Below are 24,583 nucleotides of genomic sequence, written 5' to 3' on the forward strand. Positions count from 1 at the left end.
TATACGGGGTTGCGGGTGGGAGGGCGTCTGGGATTCGGGCGGTGCTGTGGCGAGCTCTGTCCGGGGGCCGGCGTCCCTCTCAGACCTGACGGCGTCCTTCTGCCATTACAGGAGCTGGCGGAGAAGAAGGAAGAGCCAAACATCGCGTGGGGAAAGACCTTCAAAGGCAAGAGAGAGCGGGGGGAGGAGCGGAGGAAGTCTGGGCAACAAGTGGAGGCAAAAGAAGGGCGCTCTGGGCAACAGGACCACCCTGTCACTGGGCTCTGGTCGCGCAAGGGTGTCACCAGGACCTTTGGTGCCCTGGCCGGCTTTGTGCCCTGGCCGGCTTTGTGCCGGGTGATCTCCCTGTAAGCGGGGCTCGGGTCTTTGTTTTTTTGCCGGCCTTTTGCCACGTTGCCCCATGGTTCGGCTGCCCGGGCAGGTGGCAAGCGTCTGAGGGGGGTGAGCAGCACCGTCTCCGCAGCCGAGGCGGGAAGCGGGGCTCCTAAAGCCCACCGCGGTGGTGAGCTGCAGTCAGGACGGCCAGCCCATAACTCGGGCGTAGATGGGAGCCTTGAAGTGCACGGGGCTCGTTGAGCGTGCCGAGCCAAGGGAGAACCCCCTGTAAGGAAGGCCGTGAGCATCCCCTGTGCTTAAGGGGAGGTGCTGGGAGGGACGAGGGACCCTCCCCTGTGAGCAGGCCGGTGTCCCTGGCCCCGGCCTTTCAGAGGCGTGGGGCTGAGACGTGCAGGGCTGGGCGTGCCCTGCCCTAGCCCTCTTTCTGTGTGCTGTCAGCCCCAGGAGCAGCTTGGGAGGAAGAGAGGCACGGGGGAAGGCAGGAGGCTGCGAGGCAACGGTGCCTGCGAGCCGGGCCCAGGTCCGGCCCGGGCAGGCCTGGCAGTGCTTTGAGCTGGGCCAGCACCCTGGAAGCAGGGCTGGGGCCTCTGCTCCATCCTCCGGGTGGGGGAGCTGGCGCCTGACCGTGCCCCCCTTCCAAGCAGCAGCTCCTGGAGAAGAAAGACGAGGCATCGTGAGGAGCGACGGGCTGAAGAGAGGAGTGGGGCGAGAGAAGGAAGCTCTGGACAAAGGGGACCTCCCTGTTAGCGGGGCTGCGGTCGCACGAGACCGTTGCCGGCACTTCTGGTGCCCTGGCCGGCGCTGCGCTGGGTGACCTCCCTGTAAGCAGGGCTCGGGTCTCTGGTCTTTTGCCACCTTGCCCCACGGTTTGGCTGCCCGGAGAGAAGGGCGGCCCTGTCAGGAGAGTGAGCGGCGCTGTCTCCGCGCCGAGGGGGAAATGGGGCTCTCCGGACCCCACGCCCGCCCTGTAAGCAGGGGAGGGCCGTTTCCCCGGCCCCGGCGGCTTTCTGGCTGCTGGCGGCCTGGCCAGCGTGACCCCCTGGAGTCGGGGCGTGTCACGGCATTTGTCCCTTGGCCACCCGTGAAGCCCCGTGGCACGTTGAGTCGCTGTGGCCTGCGTGCGTCCTGGGGGGCAGGTCTGGGGCTCTGCTCTCCTGCTCGTGGGAAGGGATGGCTCCCCAGACACTGGCTGCACAGAGCTCGCTCTCTCTTCCGGGAAGTTTTGTTTGTCCCTGTGTGTGTGTGTGTGTGTGTGTGTGTGTGTGTGTGTGTGCCTGCCTGTGTCTGTGTCTCTGTCTGTGGGTGTGAGTGAGCGAGCGAATGAGCTTCTCGTTTAGGCCCCTGTTGAAATCACTGCAGCGTACTTAGCTTAAACTTCCCGGGAGGGAAAGAAGGGCTCTGTGCAGCAACAGGGGGTCGGTCCCCTCTGAGCCCGCGAGCGGAGGGCGAGTCCCGGCTTGCCCCTCCTTGCCCCTCCTTTCGAAGGAGAGAGCGAAGCCCCGTGGCCGTAGCGCGGCCAGCGTGCGACCCGCCTGTGTTCAGGGCCCGGGTCTCTGCCTGGGTGGCCGCTTGTCCTGGCTGGCGACCTGCCAGCGTGCCCGCCCTGTACTCGGGGCGAGTGCCACGAGCCGTGGAGCCCTCTGTCCCCAGGAGCCGCTCGGCCGCCCTGTAATCAGGGCTGGGCGGGCTGCCTGCGGTGGGCAGCCAGCAGAGGCTGCCTTGTAAGTCCGGGGCTGGCCAGTGACCTGCAGGCCCGGGCACTCTGCAGTGCCGGCAGCGGCTCGAGCCCCCTGTAAGCAGGGGCGCAGCTTCCTTGGCCGCCGCTTTTGTGTGCCCAGCTCCCCTTTGTCCAGAGTTCCCGACTCCGAGCCCAGCTCCAGCGCCGGCCGGCACTGCACGCGTGGCAGCCCCGGAGCGTCGATTGGGTGAGAAAAGCCGATCTGTGAGGTTTTTTTTTGGGGGGGGGGGGGGGGGGAGTGGTGGTGTTAGGTTATACGGGGTTGCGGGTGGGAGGGCGTCTGGGATTCGGGCGGTGCTGTGGCGAGCTCTGTCCGGGGGCCGGCGTCCCTCTCAGACCTGACGGCGTCCTTCTGCCATTACAGGAGCTGGCGGAGAAGAAGGAAGAGCCAAACATCGCGTGGGGAAAGACCTTCAAAGGCAAGAGAGAGCGGGGGGAGGAGCGGAGGAAGTCTGGGCAACAAGTGGAGGCAAAAGAAGGGCGCTCTGGGCAACAGGACCACCCTGTCACTGGGCTCTGGTCGCGCAAGGGTGTCACCAGGACCTTTGGTGCCCTGGCCGGCTTTGTGCCCTGGCCGGCTTTGTGCCGGGTGATCTCCCTGTAAGCGGGGCTCGGGTCTTTGTTTTTTTGCCGGCCTTTTGCCACGTTGCCCCATGGTTCGGCTGCCCGGGCAGGTGGCAAGCGTCTGAGGGGGGTGAGCAGCACCGTCTCCGCAGCCGAGGCGGGAAGCGGGGCTCCTAAAGCCCACCGCGGTGGTGAGCTGCAGTCAGGACGGCCAGCCCATAACTCGGGCGTAGATGGGAGCCTTGAAGTGCACGGGGCTCGTTGAGCGTGCCGAGCCAAGGGAGAACCCCCTGTAAGGAAGGCCGTGAGCATCCCCTGTGCTTAAGGGGAGGTGCTGGGAGGGACGAGGGACCCTCCCCTGTGAGCAGGCCGGTGTCCCTGGCCCCGGCCTTTCAGAGGCGTGGGGCTGAGACGTGCAGGGCTGGGCGTGCCCTGCCCTAGCCCTAGCCCTCTTTCTGTGTGCTGTCAGCCCCAGGAGCAGCTTGGGAGGAAGAGAGGCACGGGGGAAGGCAGGAGGCTGCGAGGCAACGGTGCCTGCGAGCCGGGCCCAGGTCCGGCCCGGGCAGGCCTGGCAGTGCTTTGAGCTGGGCCAGCACCCTGGAAGCAGGGCTGGGGCCTCTGCTCCATCCTCCGGGTGGGGGAGCTGGCGCCTGACCGTGCCCCCCTTCCAAGCAGCAGCTCCTGGAGAAGAAAGACGAGGCATCGTGAGGAGCGACGGGCTGAAGAGAGGAGTGGGGCGAGAGAAGGAAGCTCTGGACAAAGGGGACCTCCCTGTTAGCGGGGCTGCGGTCGCACGAGACCGTTGCCGGCACTTCTGGTGCCCTGGCCGGCGCTGCGCTGGGTGACCTCCCTGTAAGCAGGGCTCGGGTCTCTGGTCTTTTGCCACCTTGCCCCACGGTTTGGCTGCCCGGAGAGAAGGGCGGCCCTGTCAGGAGAGTGAGCGGCGCTGTCTCCGCGCCGAGGGGGAAATGGGGCTCTCCGGACCCCACGCCCGCCCTGTAAGCAGGGGAGGGCCGTTTCCCCGGCCCCGGCGGCTTTCTGGCTGCTGGCGGCCTGGCCAGCGTGACCCCCTGGAGTCGGGGCGTGTCACGGCATTTGTCCCTTGGCCACCCGTGAAGCCCCGTGGCACGTTGAGTCGCTGTGGCCTGCGTGCGTCCTGGGGGGCAGGTCTGGGGCTCTGCTCTCCTGCTCGTGGGAAGGGATGGCTCCCCAGACACTGGCTGCACAGAGCTCGCTCTCTCTTCCGGGAAGTTTTGTTTGTCCCTGTGTGTGTGTGTGTGTGTGTGTGTGTGTGTGTGTGTGTGCCTGCCTGTGTCTGTGTCTCTGTCTGTGGGTGTGAGTGAGCGAGCGAATGAGCTTCTCGTTTAGGCCCCTGTTGAAATCACTGCAGCGTACTTAGCTTAAACTTCCCGGGAGGGAAAGAAGGGCTCTGTGCAGCAACAGGGGGTCGGTCCCCTCTGAGCCCGCGAGCGGAGGGCGAGTCCCGGCTTGCCCCTCCTTGCCCCTCCTTTCGAAGGAGAGAGCGAAGCCCCGTGGCCGTAGCGCGGCCAGCGTGCGACCCGCCTGTGTTCAGGGCCCGGGTCTCTGCCTGGGTGGCCGCTTGTCCTGGCTGGCGACCTGCCAGCGTGCCCGCCCTGTACTCGGGGCGAGTGCCACGAGCCGTGGAGCCCTCTGTCCCCAGGAGCCGCTCGGCCGCCCTGTAATCAGGGCTGGGCGGGCTGCCTGCGGTGGGCAGCCAGCAGAGGCTGCCTTGTAAGTCCGGGGCTGGCCAGTGACCTGCAGGCCCGGGCACTCTGCAGTGCCGGCAGCGGCTCGAGCCCCCTGTAAGCAGGGGCGCAGCTTCCTTGGCCGCCGCTTTTGTGTGCCCAGCTCCCCTTTGTCCAGAGTTCCCAACTCCGAGCCCAGCTCCAGCGCCGGCCGGCACTGCACGCGTGGCAGCCCCGGAGCGTCGATTGGGTGAGAAAAGCCGATCTGTGAGGTTTTTTTTTGGGGGGGGGGGGGGGGGGAGTGGTGGTGTTAGGTTATACGGGGTTGCGGGTGGGAGGGCGTCTGGGATTCGGGCGGTGCTGTGGCGAGCTCTGTCCGGGGGCCGGCGTCCCTCTCAGACCTGACGGCGTCCTTCTGCCATTACAGGAGCTGGCGGAGAAGAAGGAAGAGCCAAACATCGCGTGGGGAAAGACCTTCAAAGGCAAGAGAGAGCGGGGGGAGGAGCGGAGGAAGTCTGGGCAACAAGTGGAGGCAAAAGAAGGGCGCTCTGGGCAACAGGACCACCCTGTCACTGGGCTCTGGTCGCGCAAGGGTGTCACCAGGACCTTTGGTGCCCTGGCCGGCTTTGTGCCCTGGCCGGCTTTGTGCCGGGTGATCTCCCTGTAAGCGGGGCTCGGGTCTTTGTTTTTTTGCCGGCCTTTTGCCACGTTGCCCCATGGTTCGGCTGCCCGGGCAGGTGGCAAGCGTCTGAGGGGGGTGAGCAGCACCGTCTCCGCAGCCGAGGCGGGAAGCGGGGCTCCTAAAGCCCACCGCGGTGGTGAGCTGCAGTCAGGACGGCCAGCCCATAACTCGGGCGTAGATGGGAGCCTTGAAGTGCACGGGGCTCGTTGAGCGTGCCGAGCCAAGGGAGAACCCCCTGTAAGGAAGGCCGTGAGCATCCCCTGTGCTTAAGGGGAGGTGCTGGGAGGGACGAGGGACCCTCCCCTGTGAGCAGGCCGGTGTCCCTGGCCCCGGCCTTTCAGAGGCGTGGGGCTGAGACGTGCAGGGCTGGGCGTGCCCTGCCCTAGCCCTCTTTCTGTGTGCTGTCAGCCCCAGGAGCAGCTTGGGAGGAAGAGAGGCACGGGGGAAGGCAGGAGGCTGCGAGGCAACGGTGCCTGCGAGCCGGGCCCAGGTCCGGCCCGGGCAGGCCTGGCAGTGCTTTGAGCTGGGCCAGCACCCTGGAAGCAGGGCTGGGGCCTCTGCTCCATCCTCCGGGTGGGGGAGCTGGCGCCTGACCGTGCCCCCCTTCCAAGCAGCAGCTCCTGGAGAAGAAAGACGAGGCATCGTGAGGAGCGACGGGCTGAAGAGAGGAGTGGGGCGAGAGAAGGAAGCTCTGGACAAAGGGGACCTCCCTGTTAGCGGGGCTGCGGTCGCACGAGACCGTTGCCGGCACTTCTGGTGCCCTGGCCGGCGCTGCGCTGGGTGACCTCCCTGTAAGCAGGGCTCGGGTCTCTGGTCTTTTGCCACCTTGCCCCACGGTTTGGCTGCCCGGAGAGAAGGGCGGCCCTGTCAGGAGAGTGAGCGGCGCTGTCTCCGCGCCGAGGGGGAAATGGGGCTCTCCGGACCCCACGCCCGCCCTGTAAGCAGGGGAGGGCCGTTTCCCCGGCCCCGGCGGCTTTCTGGCTGCTGGCGGCCTGGCCAGCGTGACCCCCTGGAGTCGGGGCGTGTCACGGCATTTGTCCCTTGGCCACCCGTGAAGCCCCGTGGCACGTTGAGTCGCTGTGGCCTGCGTGCGTCCTGGGGGGCAGGTCTGGGGCTCTGCTCTCCTGCTCGTGGGAAGGGATGGCTCCCCAGACACTGGCTGCACAGAGCTCGCTCTCTCTTCCGGGAAGTTTTGTTTGTCCCTGTGTGTGTGTGTGTGTGTGTGTGTGTGTGTGTGTGTGTGCCTGCCTGTGTCTGTGTCTCTGTCTGTGGGTGTGAGTGAGCGAGCGAATGAGCTTCTCGTTTAGGCCCCTGTTGAAATCACTGCAGCGTACTTAGCTTAAACTTCCCGGGAGGGAAAGAAGGGCTCTGTGCAGCAACAGGGGGTCGGTCCCCTCTGAGCCCGCGAGCGGAGGGCGAGTCCCGGCTTGCCCCTCCTTGCCCCTCCTTTCGAAGGAGAGAGCGAAGCCCCGTGGCCGTAGCGCGGCCAGCGTGCGACCCGCCTGTGTTCAGGGCCCGGGTCTCTGCCTGGGTGGCCGCTTGTCCTGGCTGGCGACCTGCCAGCGTGCCCGCCCTGTACTCGGGGCGAGTGCCACGAGCCGTGGAGCCCTCTGTCCCCAGGAGCCGCTCGGCCGCCCTGTAATCAGGGCTGGGCGGGCTGCCTGCGGCGGGCAGCCAGCAGAGGCTGCCTTGTAAGTCCGGGGCTGGCCAGTGACCTGCAGGCCCGGGCACTCTGCAGTGCCGGCAGCGGCTCGAGCCCCCTGTAAGCAGGGGCGCAGCTTCCTTGGCCGCCGCTTTTGTGTGCCCAGCTCCCCTTTGTCCAGAGTTCCCAACTCCGAGCCCAGCTCCAGCGCCGGCCGGCACTGCACGCGTGGCAGCCCCGGAGCGTCGATTGGGTGAGAAAAGCCGATCTGTGAGGTTTTTTTTTGGGGGGGGGGGGGGGGAGTGGTGGTGTTAGGTTATACGGGGTTGCGGGTGGGAGGGCATCTGGGATTCGGGCGGTGCTGTGGCGAGCTCTGTCCGGGGGCCGGCGTCCCTCTCAGACCTGACGGCGTCCTTCTGCCATTACAGGAGCTGGCGGAGAAGAAGGAAGAGCCAAACATCGCGTGGGGAAAGACCTTCAAAGGCAAGAGAGAGCGGGGGGAGGAGCGGAGGAAGTCTGGGCAACAAGTGGAGGCAAAAGAAGGGCGCTCTGGGCAACAGGACCACCCTGTCACTGGGCTCTGGTCGCGCAAGGGTGTCACCAGGACCTTTGGTGCCCTGGCCGGCTTTGTGCCCTGGCCGGCTTTGTGCCGGGTGATCTCCCTGTAAGCGGGGCTCGGGTCTTTGTTTTTTTGCCGGCCTTTTGCCACGTTGCCCCATGGTTCGGCTGCCCGGGCAGGTGGCAAGCGTCTGAGGGGGGTGAGCAGCACCGTCTCCGCAGCCGAGGCGGGAAGCGGGGCTCCTAAAGCCCACCGCGGTGGTGAGCTGCAGTCAGGACGGCCAGCCCATAACTCGGGCGTAGATGGGAGCCTTGAAGTGCACGGGGCTCGTTGAGCGTGCCGAGCCAAGGGAGAACCCCCTGTAAGGAAGGCCGTGAGCATCCCCTGTGCTTAAGGGGAGGTGCTGGGAGGGACGAGGGACCCTCCCCTGTGAGCAGGCCGGTGTCCCTGGCCCCGGCCTTTCAGAGGCGTGGGGCTGAGACGTGCAGGGCTGGGCGTGCCCTGCCCTAGCCCTAGCCCTCTTTCTGTGTGCTGTCAGCCCCAGGAGCAGCTTGGGAGGAAGAGAGGCACGGGGGAAGGCAGGAGGCTGCGAGGCAACGGTGCCTGCGAGCCGGGCCCAGGTCCGGCCCGGGCAGGCCTGGCAGTGCTTTGAGCTGGGCCAGCACCCTGGAAGCAGGGCTGGGGCCTCTGCTCCATCCTCCGGGTGGGGGAGCTGGCGCCTGACCGTGCCCCCCTTCCAAGCAGCAGCTCCTGGAGAAGAAAGACGAGGCATCGTGAGGAGCGACGGGCTGAAGAGAGGAGTGGGGCGAGAGAAGGAAGCTCTGGACAAAGGGGACCTCCCTGTTAGCGGGGCTGCGGTCGCACGAGACCGTTGCCGGCACTTCTGGTGCCCTGGCCGGCGCTGCGCTGGGTGACCTCCCTGTAAGCAGGGCTCGGGTCTCTGGTCTTTTGCCACCTTGCCCCACGGTTTGGCTGCCCGGAGAGAAGGGCGGCCCTGTCAGGAGAGTGAGCGGCGCTGTCTCCGCGCCGAGGGGGAAATGGGGCTCTCCGGACCCCACGCCCGCCCTGTAAGCAGGGGAGGGCCGTTTCCCCGGCCCCGGCGGCTTTCTGGCTGCTGGCGGCCTGGCCAGCGTGACCCCCTGGAGTCGGGGCGTGTCACGGCATTTGTCCCTTGGCCACCCGTGAAGCCCCGTGGCACGTTGAGTCGCTGTGGCCTGCGTGCGTCCTGGGGGGCAGGTCTGGGGCTCTGCTCTCCTGCTCGTGGGAAGGGATGGCTCCCCAGACACTGGCTGCACAGAGCTCGCTCTCTCTCCCGGGAAGTTTTGTTTGTCCCTGTGTGTGTGTGTGTGTGTGTGTGTGTGTGTGTGTGCCTGCCTGTGTCTGTGTCTCTGTCTGTGGGTGTGAGTGAGCGAGCGAATGAGCTTCTCGTTTAGGCCCCTGTTGAAATCACTGCAGCGTACTTAGCTTAAACTTCCCGGGAGGGAAAGAAGGGCTCTGTGCAGCAACAGGGGGTCGGTCCCCTCTGAGCCCGCGAGCGGAGGGCGAGTCCCGGCTTGCCCCTCCTTGCCCCTCCTTTCGAAGGAGAGAGCGAAGCCCCGTGGCCGTAGCGCGGCCAGCGTGCGACCCGCCTGTGTTCAGGGCCCGGGTCTCTGCCTGGGTGGCCGCCTGTCCTGGCTGGCGACCTGCCAGCGTGCCCGCCCTGTACTCGGGGCGAGTGCCACGAGCCGTGGAGCCCTCTGTCCCCAGGAGCCGCTCGGCCGCCCTGTAATCAGGGCTGGGCGGGCTGCCTGCGGTGGGCAGCCAGCAGAGGCTGCCCTGTAAGTCCGGGGCTGGCCAGTGACCTGCAGGCCCGGGCACTCTGCAGTGCCGGCAGCGGCTCGAGCCCCCTGTAAGCAGGGGCGCAGCTTCCTTGGCCGCCGCTTTTGTGTGCCCAGCTCCCCTTTGTCCAGAGTTCCCGACTCCGAGCCCAGCTCCAGCGCCGGCCGGCACTGCACGCGTGGCAGCCCCGGAGCGTCGATTGGGTGAGAAAAGGCGATCTGTGAGGTTTTTTTTGGGGGGGGAGGCGGGGGGTGGTGGTGTTAGGTTATACGGGGTTGCGGGTGGGAGGGCGTCTGGGATTCAGGTGGTGCTGTGGCGAGCTCTGTCCGGGGGCCGGCGTCCCTCTCAGACCCGACGGCGTCCTTCTGCCATTGCAGCAGCTGGTGGTGAACAAGGAAGAGACGACCATCGCGTGCAGAAGGACCTGCAAAGGTAAGAGCGAGCGGGGGGATGAGCGGCAGCGGGCTGCCGAAGAAGCGAGAGAAAGCAGTCCTCAAGCATCCCTGCCCCTTTGGGGATGTTTTCTGTGCCTCTCAAGCAGGTACTTGGTTCTTGGCCTTTCCCCAGAGTTGTAGAAACTGCTCCAAATCCACCTGAAGTTGACTCGACTCCCTGAAGTTGTCAGGAAACTCCTTTTTTTAGTTTGGTGTGGCCGCACCAGCTGTGCGGAGAGGGAGGGCTCTGCAGCCACCCGAAGTGTCCTTTGAGGCTGTGTGGCATGCCGGGGGAAGAGCAGTCGGGAGCAGGGATTTGGAGGTGGTTTCCCCTGTTCTGAATGCTTCTCTTTCAGCACCTGCACGGTTCTGATGTAAAAAGTGGAAGTGTTGAAGCCTGAGCAGCAGGCCCTGAGCCGAAGCTGCTAACTCAGTATGTAATCATTAGCGAGATACGTATGGAAGACGTAGCTATCTTGAATGTATATTTATCTTTCTTTGTGTGTGGATAAAACAACAGGGTCATGGAGACCGTTGTCTGTCGCTGTGGCCTGATGCGAGACCTTGCGCCTAATGCAATTAGATAAGCCGAGGAACTCCCTTAGCTTCTCCCCTGAGCCCTGGCCAGGCTCTGGGGGAATCTAATGTGAGATTGAAACCAGATATTTCCGCTCAAATCAAAGGTGCCAGCTATTCTGGCTTGCTGATTTTTGGGTATATAAGGCTGGACCCGCTCACAGTGACTTTGGAAGCCTCACCTACGGGTGGACGCACCGCGTAGGACTTCCCACTTGCCGGGAAAGGCTCTCCAAATCCTCGCTGTAACCGGGGCTGCCCAGCGCCTGCGGGTCTGGATGATGGGAACAGGTGCAAGTGGTGATGGGTCTTTCTTAATCGCTATTCCCTCTCTCTCGGGTAGTAATGATTTGATGCATTACCCTGTATTTTCCTGTTTGTTTGAGTGCACTATTCTGTGTTTTCTTACTGTATGTTTTCTGTATTATTCTGTTACATTATTTAGTTATTTCTAGTAAAAGATGCCTGCGCTTTTCACTCTGGTGTCTGAGTTTAATTGATACCCCTAATCAGCAAAACAGGGGGAGATCAGGTGGCGGTTTCCAGAGACGAGGTTGGTGGTGGGACGGTTTCGCCGTAGGAGCGATTTTATGTTGGTTTGGCTTTGGGCTGAGCTGTAGCCGGCGGGGCGCTAGTTCCTGGCAAGGGGATGGACGGGCGAGCCTTCGGGCCAGCCAGAGCCACGGCTGCGCGTGTTCCGCATGGGACGGGTGTGCAGAGCAAAGTGGGGAGGGTTTCTGAGAGCGGACAAGGTCCTGGCCCTCCCTGACTGTCTCGGCCTCCATCCTTCTGCATCTCGAGGCTGAGGAGGCCGTCAGTAACTGCAGTGTTCCCATGTCCTTCCGAGAAGCGCTGCAAACCTGCGCCTTAGGAAAGTCAAAAGAAAGCGTCACCGCCGCGAACTTGTGAGTTTGAGTGCCGCTTCCACAGCGAAGGTGTTCGTCGGAGTGGACTGGGGTCAAATTGCTGCCCAGTTGGGGGCAAAAGCAGAAAAGGTTCCTTTTGAGAAATGCAAGGTGCTGCTACCAGTAAAGGTGTAAACGATCGGCACGACCGCTTCACTTCTTAACCTTCTATTTTAATGCCGTTAAAGTTGAGACAGACCCCGGAACGTGCCTGAGCGAGCTGCCAAGAAGTGCAGCACACCCATGAGCTCCGTGAAGGAAGTGAAGCAGCAGCAGCAGCTGCCACTCCACAACCATGGAGTGTTTTCCTCCACTCCCTCCCTTTCTCCTGAACTTTCTCTAATAAAACTTGAGCGGTTCAGGAAGGGTTTGCCCTGCCTGTGCCCAAACTTGAGGCAACGGAGCCCCGTTGTGCTCATCTGCAGCTCAGAAGTTGTGTTGGCAGGTGAGTGCTGGCGAGTGGGAGTGGAGGTGGCCGGGGGCAGTATCCCCCCTCGGGGGGCAACTCTCAGAGAATGCCCGGGAACCAACGACAATCACGTGTCAGGCTAACGCTTTCTTTCCCTAAAAGGCTGCAGAGCCTGGCTGGCTTTTTTCCTTCTTTCCCGAAAGCCTTGCAGGTGTGAGTGACGGGCCGCCGCCCGAGCACCTCATGATGTCAAACGCAGTGGAGAAGTAGCTTGCACTTCCACCGGGATCAGTCTTTCTCCAAGAGTTTCTTCAGATCTCGTATGTAGCTAAAAATCCCAGGTGAAGACTCAGTTACCCTTCAGAAATACCAATTGCGATTCGTATTGCGGTAGCGCTGAGGAAACCAGTGCCACGTTCCATTTGACATGGACTCACCTACAGAGATCATCCCTGTGCTAAGTCCTTAAAGACATACATGCACGAGACCCAGACAAGGGTCGTTAAACCCTTTTGACAGCTGGGGAGCCAAGGCAGAAAGGCGCGCGTGCTGTTACTAGCGCTCCCGTGGTAAAGGTTACACTGCTCCGACCAGCTCTTCAGTATTCTCTGGTTTCTTCCTCTGCCCCTTGCAGGCGTTCGACAGTGTCCTTTATCCCTGAGGTAACCCCTCGGGTTCCCCATGTTTGTTGTATTTCTGTTTAAGTATTTTCTCAGGTTCATGCACTCGTAGTTGCCACACGCTAGTTTTGGGGTCTTTGCCCGGTTCAAAATCACATGCTCGTATGGCTTCTTGTCGTGTTACTGACAACAGTGGAGGCAGTTCAGCCTGAGCAGTGACTGTCCTCGTTAGTTGGCAGTGCTCACGATCTTCATACTATGTCTGTATTTCATTCTCTTTTGGGGAAAGAAAATAGTCAAGTTAATCAGTTTTACTGTCTGCGCATGCGCCGCGGTGGCCCCGGGAGTGGCTCCTACAGCGCGAGTTCGTGGGACTGAGGGGCAGTTCAGGCGGTTAATCCCGGTGCTGGTCGCTATAGTTACCGCAGGGGGGAGGGTGGGAACGTGGGCCGGGCTGGAGGAGCCCCAGGGGCCGGTAGTGAGGCTGCGGGCAGCGGCCCCTCCCTGTCCGGGGCGGTGCTGGAGGAGGAGCCGGTGCGAGCCGAGGGAGCAGCAGAGAGAGGGTGAGCAGGGCCGCGTGGTCGGACGCCTGGCGGCTGCCGTGTAAAGCCGCGACGGGGGGGGCCCGCGCGGTGCGGCGGGACCGACGGCAGAAGCCGCTCCGGGTCGGGGCCGGTCGGCGGCGGCGCTTCCCCGGGCCGCACTTGGCCGGGCTTCCGGGTGCGTGGGCGACGGAGGGGGGGGTGGTGTGAAGGTGAACTTCACCTCTCTTCACAGCTGAAAAATCACAACCCAAACACACCTCTTACACCCCCCACCCCCCCCCCAGTATCTCCCTCAAGTCACTGTCTCCGCCCGGACGCTATTCCAGGTTGCACCCTCCCGCTGTTCACTGTTTCCGCCCGGAACGTATTCGGGGTTGCACCTTGCAGCGGGTCACTGTTCCCGCCCGGACCCTATTCGGGTTTGCACATTGCCGCGGGTCACTGTTCTCGCCCGGACCCTATTCGGGGTTGCACCTTGCCGCGGGTCACTGTTCTCGCCCGGACCCTATTCGGGGTTGCACCTTGCCGCGGGTCACTGTTCCCGCCCGGACCCTATTCGGGGTTGCACCTTGCTGCGGGTCACTCTTCCCGCCCGGACCCTATTCGGCGTTGCACCTTGCCGCGGATCACTGTTCCCGCCCGGACCCTATTCGGGGTTGCACCTTGCCGCGGATCACTGTTTCCGCTCGGACCCTATTCGCGGTTGCACCTGCCGCGGGTCACTGTTCCCTCCCGGACCCTATTCGGGATTGCACCTGCCGCGGGTCACTGTTTATGTGCGGACCCTCTTCGGGATTGCACCTTCCCCGCGCACGTCCGTGCCGATGGTCATGCTCGGGAAGTGCCGCCCCCTCCCCCCCCCCGTGCGCGCTGTCGGCGGGTGCTCGGGGCGCAAAGCGCGGAACGGCAGCGCCGGTGCCGGTCTACGGCAATAACGGTGAGTGCTTCTGCCTCTTGCCCTCTTCCAGAGGCTGCACTGAGGACACGCTGCCTGGCCTTAATCCCGGTGCTGGTCGCTAGAGTTACCGCGGGGGGAGGGCGGGGGGAGCGTGGGCCGGGCTGGAGGAACCCCAGGGGCGGGCAGTGAGGCTGCGGGCAGCGGCCCCTCCCTGTCCGGGGCGGTGCTGGAGGAGGAGCCGGTGCGAGCCGAGGGAGCAGCAGAGAGAAGGTGAGCGGGGCCGCGCGGTCGGTCGCCTGGCGGCTGCCGGGGAAAGCCGCAACGGGGGGGGGCCGCGCGGTGCGGCGGGACCGGCGGCAGAAGCCGCTCCGGGTCGGGGCCGGGCGGCAGCGGCGCTTCCCGGAGCCGCGCGGCGCTGCGCTCGGCCGGGCTTCTGGGTGCATGGGCGACGGGGGGAGGGTGGGGGTGGGAAGAATGGTGTCCCCGTAGGGTCAGAAAGGCGGGACGGCCGGCTGTGGCGTTGTGGGAGGTGCTGTAGTCACGTGAGCGGGTCTTCCGGTCGGCCATGTTGGCTCCCCGGGGCATTCCGGGAGCTGTAGTTTTTGTGCACTCGGCTGCCCGGCAGCTGCGTCGCTCCCGGAAGCGCGCGCGACACGGCACAGTCCTCGCTACCGGCGCGGCCCCGCGGTGCAGCGCGAGGGGCGGTTTTGTGGCGGGTTCGTGCGGTTTCTCGCGGGCTGCCCGCGGCTCCCCCAGGACCGGTGTGCCCGTGCTCCGGCAGTGCGCATGCGCGGTGGCGGCCCCCGGAAGTGCTGCAATCCCCAAGCGCTCCCCAAACCTGCCCTTGGGGCTCTGGGGGTGCCGCGCTGTGGGGTGGCTGCATTCACCCCACCCCCCCAACCCTCGGCATCGCCCGTGGGGACTGCAGAGGGGGTCAGAGAGCAGACGGGGTGAGCTGTGCTGTGGGCCAGAAATGGAGGCAACGTTTTGCCTTCCTGGGGCTTGAGAACAGACGCGTGTGGCTGATTGAGGGGCTCTGAAACAGACGGAGTTGTGTGGCTTTGGGCTCAGAAACAGAGGTCAAGTCGTGCATTTTTTGGACTTGAGAAGCGGCTCAGCAGGCAGGTTTTTGGGCTCAGAAAGAGGCACTAAGGCAGCTGGTTTGGGGGCCAAAAGCAGAATGCAGTTTGGCTGGTTTTGCAGGCAGGTGAGAGGCGGAGGGTTGTGGGAGGGCCCTGGGGGCTGCGGGGGAAAGGAGGGGGTGGGTGTCGGGGTGGCATGGGACCCCGAAGCTTGGGAGGCCGGCGTGCACCAGGCCAAACTCCACGTCTGAGGTGGTCTCGGGGGGGAAATGCGCTTTTCAGACCCTACGTGCCTTCTTCGAGTTCAGCAATTCTTTGTACGCTGCTTAGAATAATTATGGCCTGATTAATAATACAAAGTAATGAATGCTTAGAGAATGTACAAGGCGGATGTTCACTCCTAATACTCAAGCTCTGACAGTGATTGATTTACAGCCTTGTCAAAGCCCAGGCTGTTGCCGGTAGCTGGAGCCTGTGAGGAGAAAGAGCTGAAATCAAGCGGAGTTTCAGTGCAGAGCTGAAGCGTCACCGAGCCAGACCTGTAGCCAGCAGGAGCTGGAATGAGACAGGGTGTCCGCTGTCTGGAGCCGGCATTAGCCAGAGCCACGATTCTCTGCAGCTCTGAGGAGCAGGAGCTGCAGCACCCCTTGGCTCAACGGCGGAGGCTCCTCAAAGAGCGCAGGATTTGAGGTGAGTTGATGAGAGAGAGAGGAGCAGTCAGGCAGGAGCCAGAGAGCAAGTGATTGCTTCTGAGTACAACGGATGCTTTACCTCTCTGGTTTTCTGGCTTCCACGGGAGATGATGGCTGCAACACCTGCTTTTTGGGGGCAGCACGGCACTTCCCAGGAGGGTGCTGTTGCGGTAGAGGTCAGTGCTGGCTGGCGTGTCGGTGACTGGCGGCGCTCTGTCTTGCGGGTGGTGGAGAGGAACCTGTTGAATGCGGGAGCATCCCAGTGAGATGATGTGCTCCTGATGAGGATGGATTCTGGAGCGTGCTCTCTGAAAGGTAAGTCAAGGGGCAAAAGCCGTGGGTAGGGTGGGGCCAGCAGAGGCTCTACCATCAGGGCTGTGGAGAGGGCTATTTAGGCTTCCTTAAGTCTGTGGGAAGAGAGCAGGGTCTGTCCCACAGGACGTGCATGTTCTGGCCTGTGTTAGTGTAGTCGTGTCATTTGTGGTGTCTGTGTTCTGTCTTGTATGCAGTGCCTTCCCCACGTCTCTGTGGTACCCTGTGGGCTGTCTGCACGGCACATGCACCTTGGTAGGTGTCCGTGGGGTCTCGGATGCCTTGCTGCTTTGGAAAAGAGCCCGTTGAGCACTCCCTGTCTCGTGAGTGGAGCTTACGGCGTCTTTTGCATCACAGATGTTTGTGGAGGGTTGCCTTTGTGGAGGAGATCTGGGCCAGAATGACAGCTCTGCTCTTCAGAGTTCTGTTTCCATAGAGGTCCCTCCCGTACAGCACTTCACCCCCCGCCCCGTGTCCTTGTGGTCCTCGGCCTTAAAGCCCGGCTCCTCCCACGTCGGTTGTTCTGGTTGTGTATTGCACTGCAGCACTCGCTGTCGGTTTTGACTACGCCTTGCTTTGCAGGGCTTTGTGTTCTGCAGGTGACGCAGGGCCATCTGGATCCCCAGAGCAAATCCTCGAGCGAGGTTTGCCAGAGTGTACAAACGCAAGCGAAGGAGGAGCAGGAGCGGGGCCCGTTGCAAAACATCTTCCTTGGCTCCCGGTTAGGAAGGCTGACACCGTGGGGGCGTGTGGAGCAGCGACGCTGCCAAGGCGCACGGTGAGGCAGTTCCAGGGGTGGGTTTAGAATGGGGGTGATCTGCCACTGTGGCAGGTGGGCAGTGGAACGGATGTTTGGAGTGAGGGGTGGATCGAGTGGCTGTTGAATGAGCGTCAGTTTCTGAATGTGTCTAACCTTGTGTGTGTGAAGTTTTTTTCATTTCAGGTTGTATTTAATGTTGAGATAGTAAATGTTTTTTTAAAATTGTGTTTAAAAAGAAGCCCAGCGGGGGGTTCGGTGTCTCTCTTACTCAGACAGAACCCTTCCTCAGGCTTTCTCTGTGCACCGGAGCTCTCTCACAGTCTTCACTGCTGTCTTGGATGTCTCCATTCAGTTGCTCATCCCCTGAGGACATCTGTACATTGCTGGAACGCCTTGAATTTTACACCGTGTCCCAGAGCTGCCTTCTGTCTCTCTTTCAGTCTCAGCACCCTGCTCCTGCTGTCACCATGCCTACTGAGGCCAACCTCGTGCCCTGCAGCCCTCTTTTGGCACCGTGGCGCACTCTGCACCCTCCTTCCTCCCTGAGACCCTTTCCTGATGCCACCTTTCATCTGCAGAACGCTCGCGTTGTCCTCTGTGCTAGCTAGGATACCTACCTGGTCCGCTGAGGACACCTGCAGTTTCTTCAAATCCCCTCCGAACTTCTTTGTCATGTCCTTGAGCATTCTTTTGGCTGTCCTCCTCTGCTGCTGTCACGATGCCTCCCGAGGTCTTGGATGATCCCTGCAGCACACTTTTAGCCCTGTAAGTCTCCTTTGGACTTGTTTTGTCACAATAGCACCTCTGCTAAGATCTCTGTTCCCAAAAAAGAGCATTCTTTTTCTTCTTTATGCCACCTAGGATGCCTCCTGAGACCTTCTTTGTGTACCACAGCCATGTTTTAGCTCTGTAGCGGGCTTGGATTCTCTCTCATGCCCTCAGAAACCCATCCTCAGGTGTGTTTGTACCTCAGAGCACTCTTAATCATCCTCTGTGCCATCTAGGGTGTCTCCGTTTGGTCCCGGCCTCCTGACGACATCTGTACTGTTCAAATCCCCTCCAGACTTCCTCCTCATGTCCCTGAGCCTTCTTTGGTGCCTTTGGCCCAATCAGGACCTCTCTAAGGGTGTCATGATGCCTATCGATGCCTTCAAGGTTGCCCCTAGCAGACTTCTAGCTTTGTAGCAGACCTCGCAGCCATCTCATTCCCTCAGAGGGCTTCCTGAGTGTTCCTGCTATCTGTGACCCAGCCCAGTCAGTCTGTCCTCCCTTCCCTCTAGCCGTGCCTCTGTTCGTTCCCTGGCCCTCTGATGACGTGTTTCCTTGGTTCAGATCCCCTCGAGATTTAATCGTCATGTCCCCAGTCCTTTTTCTGTCTCTCTGGCTCCCTCGGGACAGTTCTCCTCCCAGTCACGATGCCTCCCAAGACCTTCCTTGTGGTCCGGTTCCGTCCTGTAGCACTTTAGGTGGGGCCATCTTTGAGCCGCACACGAACTCATTTGTTCCTCTGTGCTAGCCAGGATTCCCGTGTTTAGTTCCCAGCCACCCAAGACCATCTGTACTCTGCTCAGGTGATCACCCGAGTTCCTCCTGGTTGTCCCTCAGCCTTCGTTTATCCATCAACCCCGCCCCCACGATCCCTCTCCTCACAGTCGCAGTGCCTGCTGAGACCTCCCTCGATCTCCACAGCACCTTGAGGCACTCGATCTCCCTTTCTCTCTCTCTCGTTCTGTCAGAGCCTCACTCCTTTCTTTGCTGTGCAGCGCTCCTTTTTCTTTCTCTCTGCCATCGAGGGTGTCTCTGCTTGGTTGTTCTCTCAGTCATCTGTAGTTTGCCCAGATGCCCTCCTGAGACTCCAGGGCCCTCGCTGTGTCTGCAAGGCTTCTTTTCTTACCCTCCTAACTCCTCTACTCTCTACAACGATGTCTTCCGAGTCCTTTTGCGTACTCCACCGCGCTCTTGTGGCACTTCAGCTCCCTTTGGATTTTGTTTTTTGGCACTCTTCAGAGCACTCTTACTCTCTGGTGTGTCAGCCTGCACACGTATGTGGGTTGGAACTGCCCTGCCTGGGGGCGCAGCAATGTCGGTCAGGGGAAGAATAGCACTAAGAGTCTGTAGTTAATGTTGATTTGCCTGAACTGTTTTGGTACAGCCCGTACAGCCCCCTTGCAGCAAGCAGCCCTCAGCAGCAGGCAAGGATGTCACGGGGATGACCGGAGCTATCTGGGAGAGGCTGCGGGAGTGGTAGTTGAACAGATGGAATCTCAAAGGTGTTAAGGCTTGTGTGTGTAGGGCTTAATGCTGTTTTGTTTCTATGTTTTTTTTAATGGCAGGCTGTAATGAGACCCTAGACAGTGTTCCTACATGGAGTCAAGAACTCTGGAATTGTTAAGCTGTCACTCAGCATCCAGGTGACCTGCTTAAAAGTTTTTTTCAGATCCAGAGGGACAATATATGCACCAAAGAGTGACAGAGGCAGCGAGCAGGGCACTGTAAGAAGGTGGGTCAGCGTGTGGTGTCGGAGGAGAAGACGTGACTGGTTGCTACATGACTGGCTTATCGGTTTGGGGTTTTTTTTGTTTTGAAGGTGCAAAGCAGGATATCGGCACCGGAGATGACTCGGGCAAGGTGAGACGCGTGGGCTGAAGTAGCAGTTATTTTTCAGGTGTCGTACTGTTGGTGAAGCTAGAAGCATCTCCTGTTGTCTGTGTCTTACAGGTGGTACCCAGGCCTCGACGTGGCGACCGGTAAATGTCAGAGGCAGGGTGGGTGAGCGGCCAAGGTAACGGGGCAGGAGATGGCAGTCGGTGTGGGCAGGCTGCAGGTTCAGCTTGTGCCTCTCGCTTTGGTTTATGCAGGTGCCACATGTAGGCTGGGAGGGGTGAAGCCACGTGCCGCTGAGCAGTCCAGGACAGCGAGGCGGTTGTCGGCTGGGTCAGGGTTTCTGTGCAGAGAATCACGTGGCAGCTCAATGAAGCATTTCTCTTTGGTTTTGCAGGAGCCGGGCAGGCTGCCTTTGGAATCGGACGAGCGTTTGAGGTGAGCTGGGTAGTAGAGAGCAGGAGCACGGGGCTGGTGATTTCTCGCAAGCACAGTGGTAGCTCTCTGTCTTTTGGTATCGTAGGTGCCACGGGCCACGCTGGCCGCAGCGTCCGACACTGGACTCTGCACAGAGCAGCTGAGCGGAAAGCCCCGTGGCTGTTGAGGTGGAGGGTGTTGTGGCAGAGGTGTGTCAGCTGACGTGATGCTGACTGCTGGCACTGTTGGTTTTTTTTGCAGATGATGAAGAGGAACCTGGCAGCTGCAGGAATGTCCCGGTTAGCTGATGTGGTTTTTGTGGAGGATGGATTCAGACCCCTGGCTCTCTGAAAGTTGAGGGATTAGGGACCGCTGCCCTACAGTGTCTAATCTTGACTTCAGTTATAAAGAGACTTTACAAAATGGAAACCTTTCTCAAGGAAGTTTCATTTTATGAACTCTCCATCAGAGTGGATCTTCAGAGATGATGTATTTGGCAGTAGTACTCTTGGGTGGTGCAGCTGGCCCGACGTCCCTGCTAATTATGGAACACACCAAACGCCCCTCTCGTCAAGTTTTCCGTGTGTATTTTGGAGATAGACAGTCTAATGGTATCAGCTCACAGCTGGGCGAGTTCAGGGAATGCAAAAGGAAAATCAAATTCTTACACATCTAATAAAAACGTTTCTATAAGTGTATGCCCACTTTTATACTAAAGAGTGAAGGACTGAGCTTTATTCTTTATTGTTTGTTTTACCCTTTAAAGTTTTACACTTCACTTCTGATTTTATTGACCCAGCAAGCAGGATGTGCAGCAGCAGCAGCAGCAGCAGCAGCGCAAGGGTCGCGGCGGATCCGTCAGCCGTAGGTTGTGATGACTGTATGACCTCGTCCTGCAGCCTCGCAGGGTTCCCTCCCTGCAGCCCTGCTGTAAGGACGGGATGAGACATTCCGACACCAGCAAGAGCGTTTGTTTTTATGGGAAGAATGTGCTCAGGATCGTATCGATCGGCCTTGCTGGTGATTTGAGGAGTTGAAATCGCTCCGGCCTTGCCAGGGTGTGTTGTATGTGGAGCTGACCTGTTCATGCAGAGTCCTCCCCGAGCTCCACTGCTATCCTGTCCCTTGTTCTGACGGAACTTTGTTCTGTGTTAGTTTTTCAAGATGCTGGAATAGGATTTGGGGTTTTTGTTTTTCAGGTGTGTTGTTGTCAGCATCTTCTGATGCTCGACAGGTCCGCCCGGCCAGGTTTGCCTGGTGGCCGTTAACCCCCTGACCACGGGGCCAGCCCTGTGTCGCTGCCACGGCACAAAAATACCCCAAGCACCCTGATTCATGGTCTGTAATGGGAGGGAAAAAAAACAGGTTTTTTGGGAAAAAAGCTTCAATTTGGGGCTCCTGGGAAAGCCAAACCTGCCTGGCTTGGTGCAGCTGGAGAGCAGAAAACCCACCCTTTTCATGCACAAGACCAAAAATCACCAATTTTGATGTTGTGGAGAAGTGCTGAAAAAAACCGAAGTGGAGTATTTTGGAAAAGCACAAACCTCCACTTTCTATTACAGAAATAAAAAAAAAAAGCCAGACCCAATTTGGGGAAAATCTGGGGTGTAGACGGCGGCTGTTTGAGGGGCATTGCTGGGGGTTCTCTGGTGTGAATTATGTGGTGAGGGACAGTTCTCCAGAGTGGATCATCTGTTGGGGTTGTCCCAGGTGAGTGGTTAAAATGGCTTATTGCAGACCGTTATTGTCGCATGCGCACTGGCGCGGGCTCTGTCGTGCTCGTTGGTGCCACCGTGTGGCCAAAAAGGGGTACTGCAGCCCGTTATTGGTGCCGCCGCTTTCGTGCTCGTTGCCACCCTGTGGTCAAAAGCGGGTACTTCAGCCTGTTATTGGCCCATGCACAGTAGCGCCGCTGCTTTCGTGCTCGTTGCTGCCGCCTTGTGGCGAAAAGCAGGTACTGCAGCCCATTATTGGCGCAGGCGCATTGACACTGCCGCTTTCGTGCTCGTTGCTGCCTCCGTGTGGCCAAAAGCGGGTACTGCAGCCCTGTTATTGGCGCATGCACACTGGCGCCGCCGGTTTCGTGCTCGCTGCTGCCGCCCTGTGGCCAGAAGCAGGTACAGCAGCCTGTTGGCGCAGGGGGAGTAGCGCCGCCGCTTTCGTGCTCGTTGCTGCCGCCCTGTGGCCAAAAGCGTGTACTTCAGCCCGTTATTGGCACATGGGGAGTAGCGCCGCCGCTTTCGTGCTCGTTGCTGCCGCCCTGTGCTCAAAAGCGTGTACTGCAGCCTGTTATTGGCGCATGGGAAGTAGCACCGCCGCTTTCTTGCTCGCTGCTGCCGCCCTGTGGTTAAAAGTGAGTACTGCAGCCCGTTATTGACCCATGCGCATTGGCGCCGCCGCTTTCGTGCTCGTTGCTGTCGCCGTGTGGCCAAAGACGGGTACTGCAGCCCGATATTGGCGCATGCGCACTGGCGCCGCCGTGTTCTTGCTCGTTGCTGCCTCCATGTGGTCATAAGCCGGTACTGCAGCCCGTTATTGGCGCATGCGCAGTAGCGCCGCCGCTTTCTTGCTCGTTGCTGCCGCCCTGTGGCCAAAAGCGTGTACTGCAGCCCTTTATTGGCGCATGGGGACTAGCGCCGCCGCTTTCTTGCTCGCTGCTGCCGCCCTGTGGTTAAAAGTGGGTACTGCAGCCCGTTATTGGCCCATGCGCATTGGCACCGCCGCTTTCGTGCTCGTTGCTGCCTCCGTGTGGCCAAAAGCGGGTACTGCAGCCCTGTTATTGGCGCATGCGCACTGGCGCCGCCACTTTCGTGCTCGTTGCTGCTGCCATCTAGCCAGAAGCAGGTGCAGCAGCCCGTTATTGGCGCATGTGCAGTCTCGCCGCCGCTTTAGTGCTCGTTGCTGCCGCCCTGTGGCCAGAAGCGGGTACTGCAGCCCGTTATTGGTGCATGTGCAGTCTCGCCGCCGCTTCCGTGCTCGTTGTTGCCGATAAGTGGCCAAAAGCTGGTACTGCAGCCCGCGATTGGCGCTTGTGCGAATCACGGGCTGCAGTAGCGGCTTCTGGCCAGACGGCGGCAACAACGAGCACGAAAGCGGTGGCGCTACTGCGCATGCGCGAAAAAATGGGCTGCAGTACCGCCTTTTGACCACAGGCGGAAGCAACGAGCGCGAAAGCTGCGGCGCCAGTGTGCATGCGCCAATAACGGGCTGCAGTACTCGCTTCTGGCCACGGGGCGGCAGCAACCAGCAAGAAAGCGGCGGTGTCAATGCGCCTGCGCCAATAATGGGCTGCAGTACCCGATTCCGGTAACAGGGTGGCAGCAACGAGGAAGAAAGCGGCGGGGCCAGTGCGCATGCGCCAATAACGGGCTGCAGTACCGGATTATGGCCACAGGGCGGCAGCAACGAGCAAGAAAAAGGCGGCGCTAGTGCGCATGCGCCAAAAACGGGCTGCAGTACCGACTTCTGGCCACAGGGTGGCAGAAACGAGCAAGAAAGCGGTGGCGCTAGTGCGCATGCGCCTATCACAGGGCTGCAGTACCCGATTCTGGCCACAGGGTGGCGGAAACGAGCAAGAAAGCGGAGGCGCTAGTGCGCATGCGCCAATCACAGGGCTGCAGTACCCGATTATGGTCACAGGGTGGCAGCAACGAGCACGAAAGCGGCGGCCAGTGCGCATGCGCCAATATCGGGCTGCAGTACCCGATTCTGGCCACAGGGCGGCAGCAGTGAACACGAAAGCGGCGGCGCTAGTGCGCATGCGCCAATCACGGGCTGCAGTACCCCCTACTGGCCACAGGGTGGCAGAAACGAGCAAGAAAGCGGCGGCGCTAGTGCGCATGCGCCAATAACGGGCTGCAGTACCCGATTCTGGCCACATGGTGGCAGCAACGAGCAAGAAAGCGGCGGCGCGAATACGCATGCGCCAATCACAAGGCTGCAGTACCCGATTATGGCCACAGGGTGGCAGAAACGAGCACGAAAGCGGCGGCGCTAGTGGGCATGCGCTAAAGTTGGGCTGCAGTACCCGCTTTTGACCACGTGGCGGCAGCAACGAGCACGAAAGCGGCGGCCAGTGCGCATGCGCCAATCACGGGCTGCAGTACCCGATTCTGGCCACAGGGTGGCGGAAACGAGCAAGAACGCGGAGGCGCTAGTGCGCATGCGCCAATAACGGGCTGCAATACCCGATTCTGGCCACAGGGTGGCAGCAACGAGCACGAAAGCGGCGGCCAGTGCGCATGCGCCAATCACGGGCTGCAGTACCCCATACTGGCCACAGGGTTGCAGCAACGAGCAAGAAAGCGGCGGCGCCAGTGCGCATGTGCCAATAACAGGGCTGCAGTACCCAGTTTCCACCACCTGGCGGCAGCAACGAGCACTAAAGCGGCGGCCAGTGCGCATGCGCCAATGACAGGGCTTCAGTACCCGATTCTGGCTACAGGGTGGCAGCAACGAGCAAGAAAGTGGCGGCGCCAGTGCGTATGCGCCAATAACGGGCTGCAGTACCCGATTATGGCCACAGGGTGGCAGAAACGAGCACGAAAGCGGCGGCGCTAGTGGGCATGAGCTAAAATTGGGCTGCAGTACCCGCTTTTGACCACGTGGCGGCAGCAACGAGCACGAAAGCGGCTGCCATTGCGCATGCGCCAATAACGGGCTGCAGTACCCGATTCTGGCCACATGGTGGCAGCAACTAGTACGAAAGCGGCAGCGCCAGTGCGCATGCGCCAATCACGGGCTCCAGTACCCGATTCTGGCCACAGGGTGGCAGCAGTGAACACGAAGGTGGCGGCGCTAGTGCGCATGTGCCAATCACGGGCTGCAGTACCCGATTCTGGGCACAGGGTGGCGGAAACGAGCAAGAAAGCGGCGGCGCTAGTGCGCATGCGCCAATAACGGGCTGCAGTACCCGATTCTGGTAACAGGGTGGCAGCAACGAGCAAGAAAGCGGCGGCGCCAATGCGCATGCGCCAATCACAGGGCTGCAGTATCCGATTATGGCCACAGGGTGGCAGAAACGAGCACGAAAGCGGCGGCGCCAGTACGCATGCGCCAATCACGGGCTCCAGTACCCGATTCTGGCCACAAGGTGGCAGCAGTGAACACGAAGGTGGCAGCGCTAGTGCGCATGTGCCAATCACGGGCTGCAGTACACGATTCTGGCCACAGGGTGGCAGCAACGAGCACGAAAGCGGCGGCGCTAGTGCGCATGCGCCAATCACGGGCTGCAGTACACACTTCTGGCCACAGGGTGGCAGAAAAGAGCACGAAAGCGGCGGCGCTA

The 24,583-nt window shown here is 61.0% G+C and overlaps 1 long non-coding RNA gene across 3 annotated transcripts; it reads left to right on the forward strand.

The window, feature by feature from the left end:
- The first annotated feature begins 6,794 nt into the window (after nucleotides 1-6,794).
- Nucleotides 6,795-10,532, forward strand: LOC141944892 (uncharacterized). 3 transcript variants are annotated; one of them, XR_012629353.1, is made up of 3 exons: nucleotides 6,795-6,938; nucleotides 9,423-9,477; nucleotides 9,836-10,532. It is a non-coding gene; the product is annotated as an uncharacterized LOC141944892 (long non-coding RNA). The 3 variants fall into 3 exon arrangements; XR_012629352.1 differs by lacking the exon at nucleotides 6,795-6,938 and adding an exon at nucleotides 8,082-9,248; XR_012629354.1 differs by lacking the exon at nucleotides 6,795-6,938 and adding an exon at nucleotides 8,082-9,248 and having other exon boundaries at nucleotides 9,426-9,477.
- The last annotated feature ends 14,051 nt before the right edge of the window (nucleotides 10,533-24,583 follow it).

Source organism: Strix uralensis, chromosome 5, assembly GCF_047716275.1.
Source record: "Strix uralensis isolate ZFMK-TIS-50842 chromosome 5, bStrUra1, whole genome shotgun sequence".
Classification (NCBI taxonomy): domain Eukaryota; kingdom Metazoa; phylum Chordata; class Aves; order Strigiformes; family Strigidae; genus Strix; species Strix uralensis.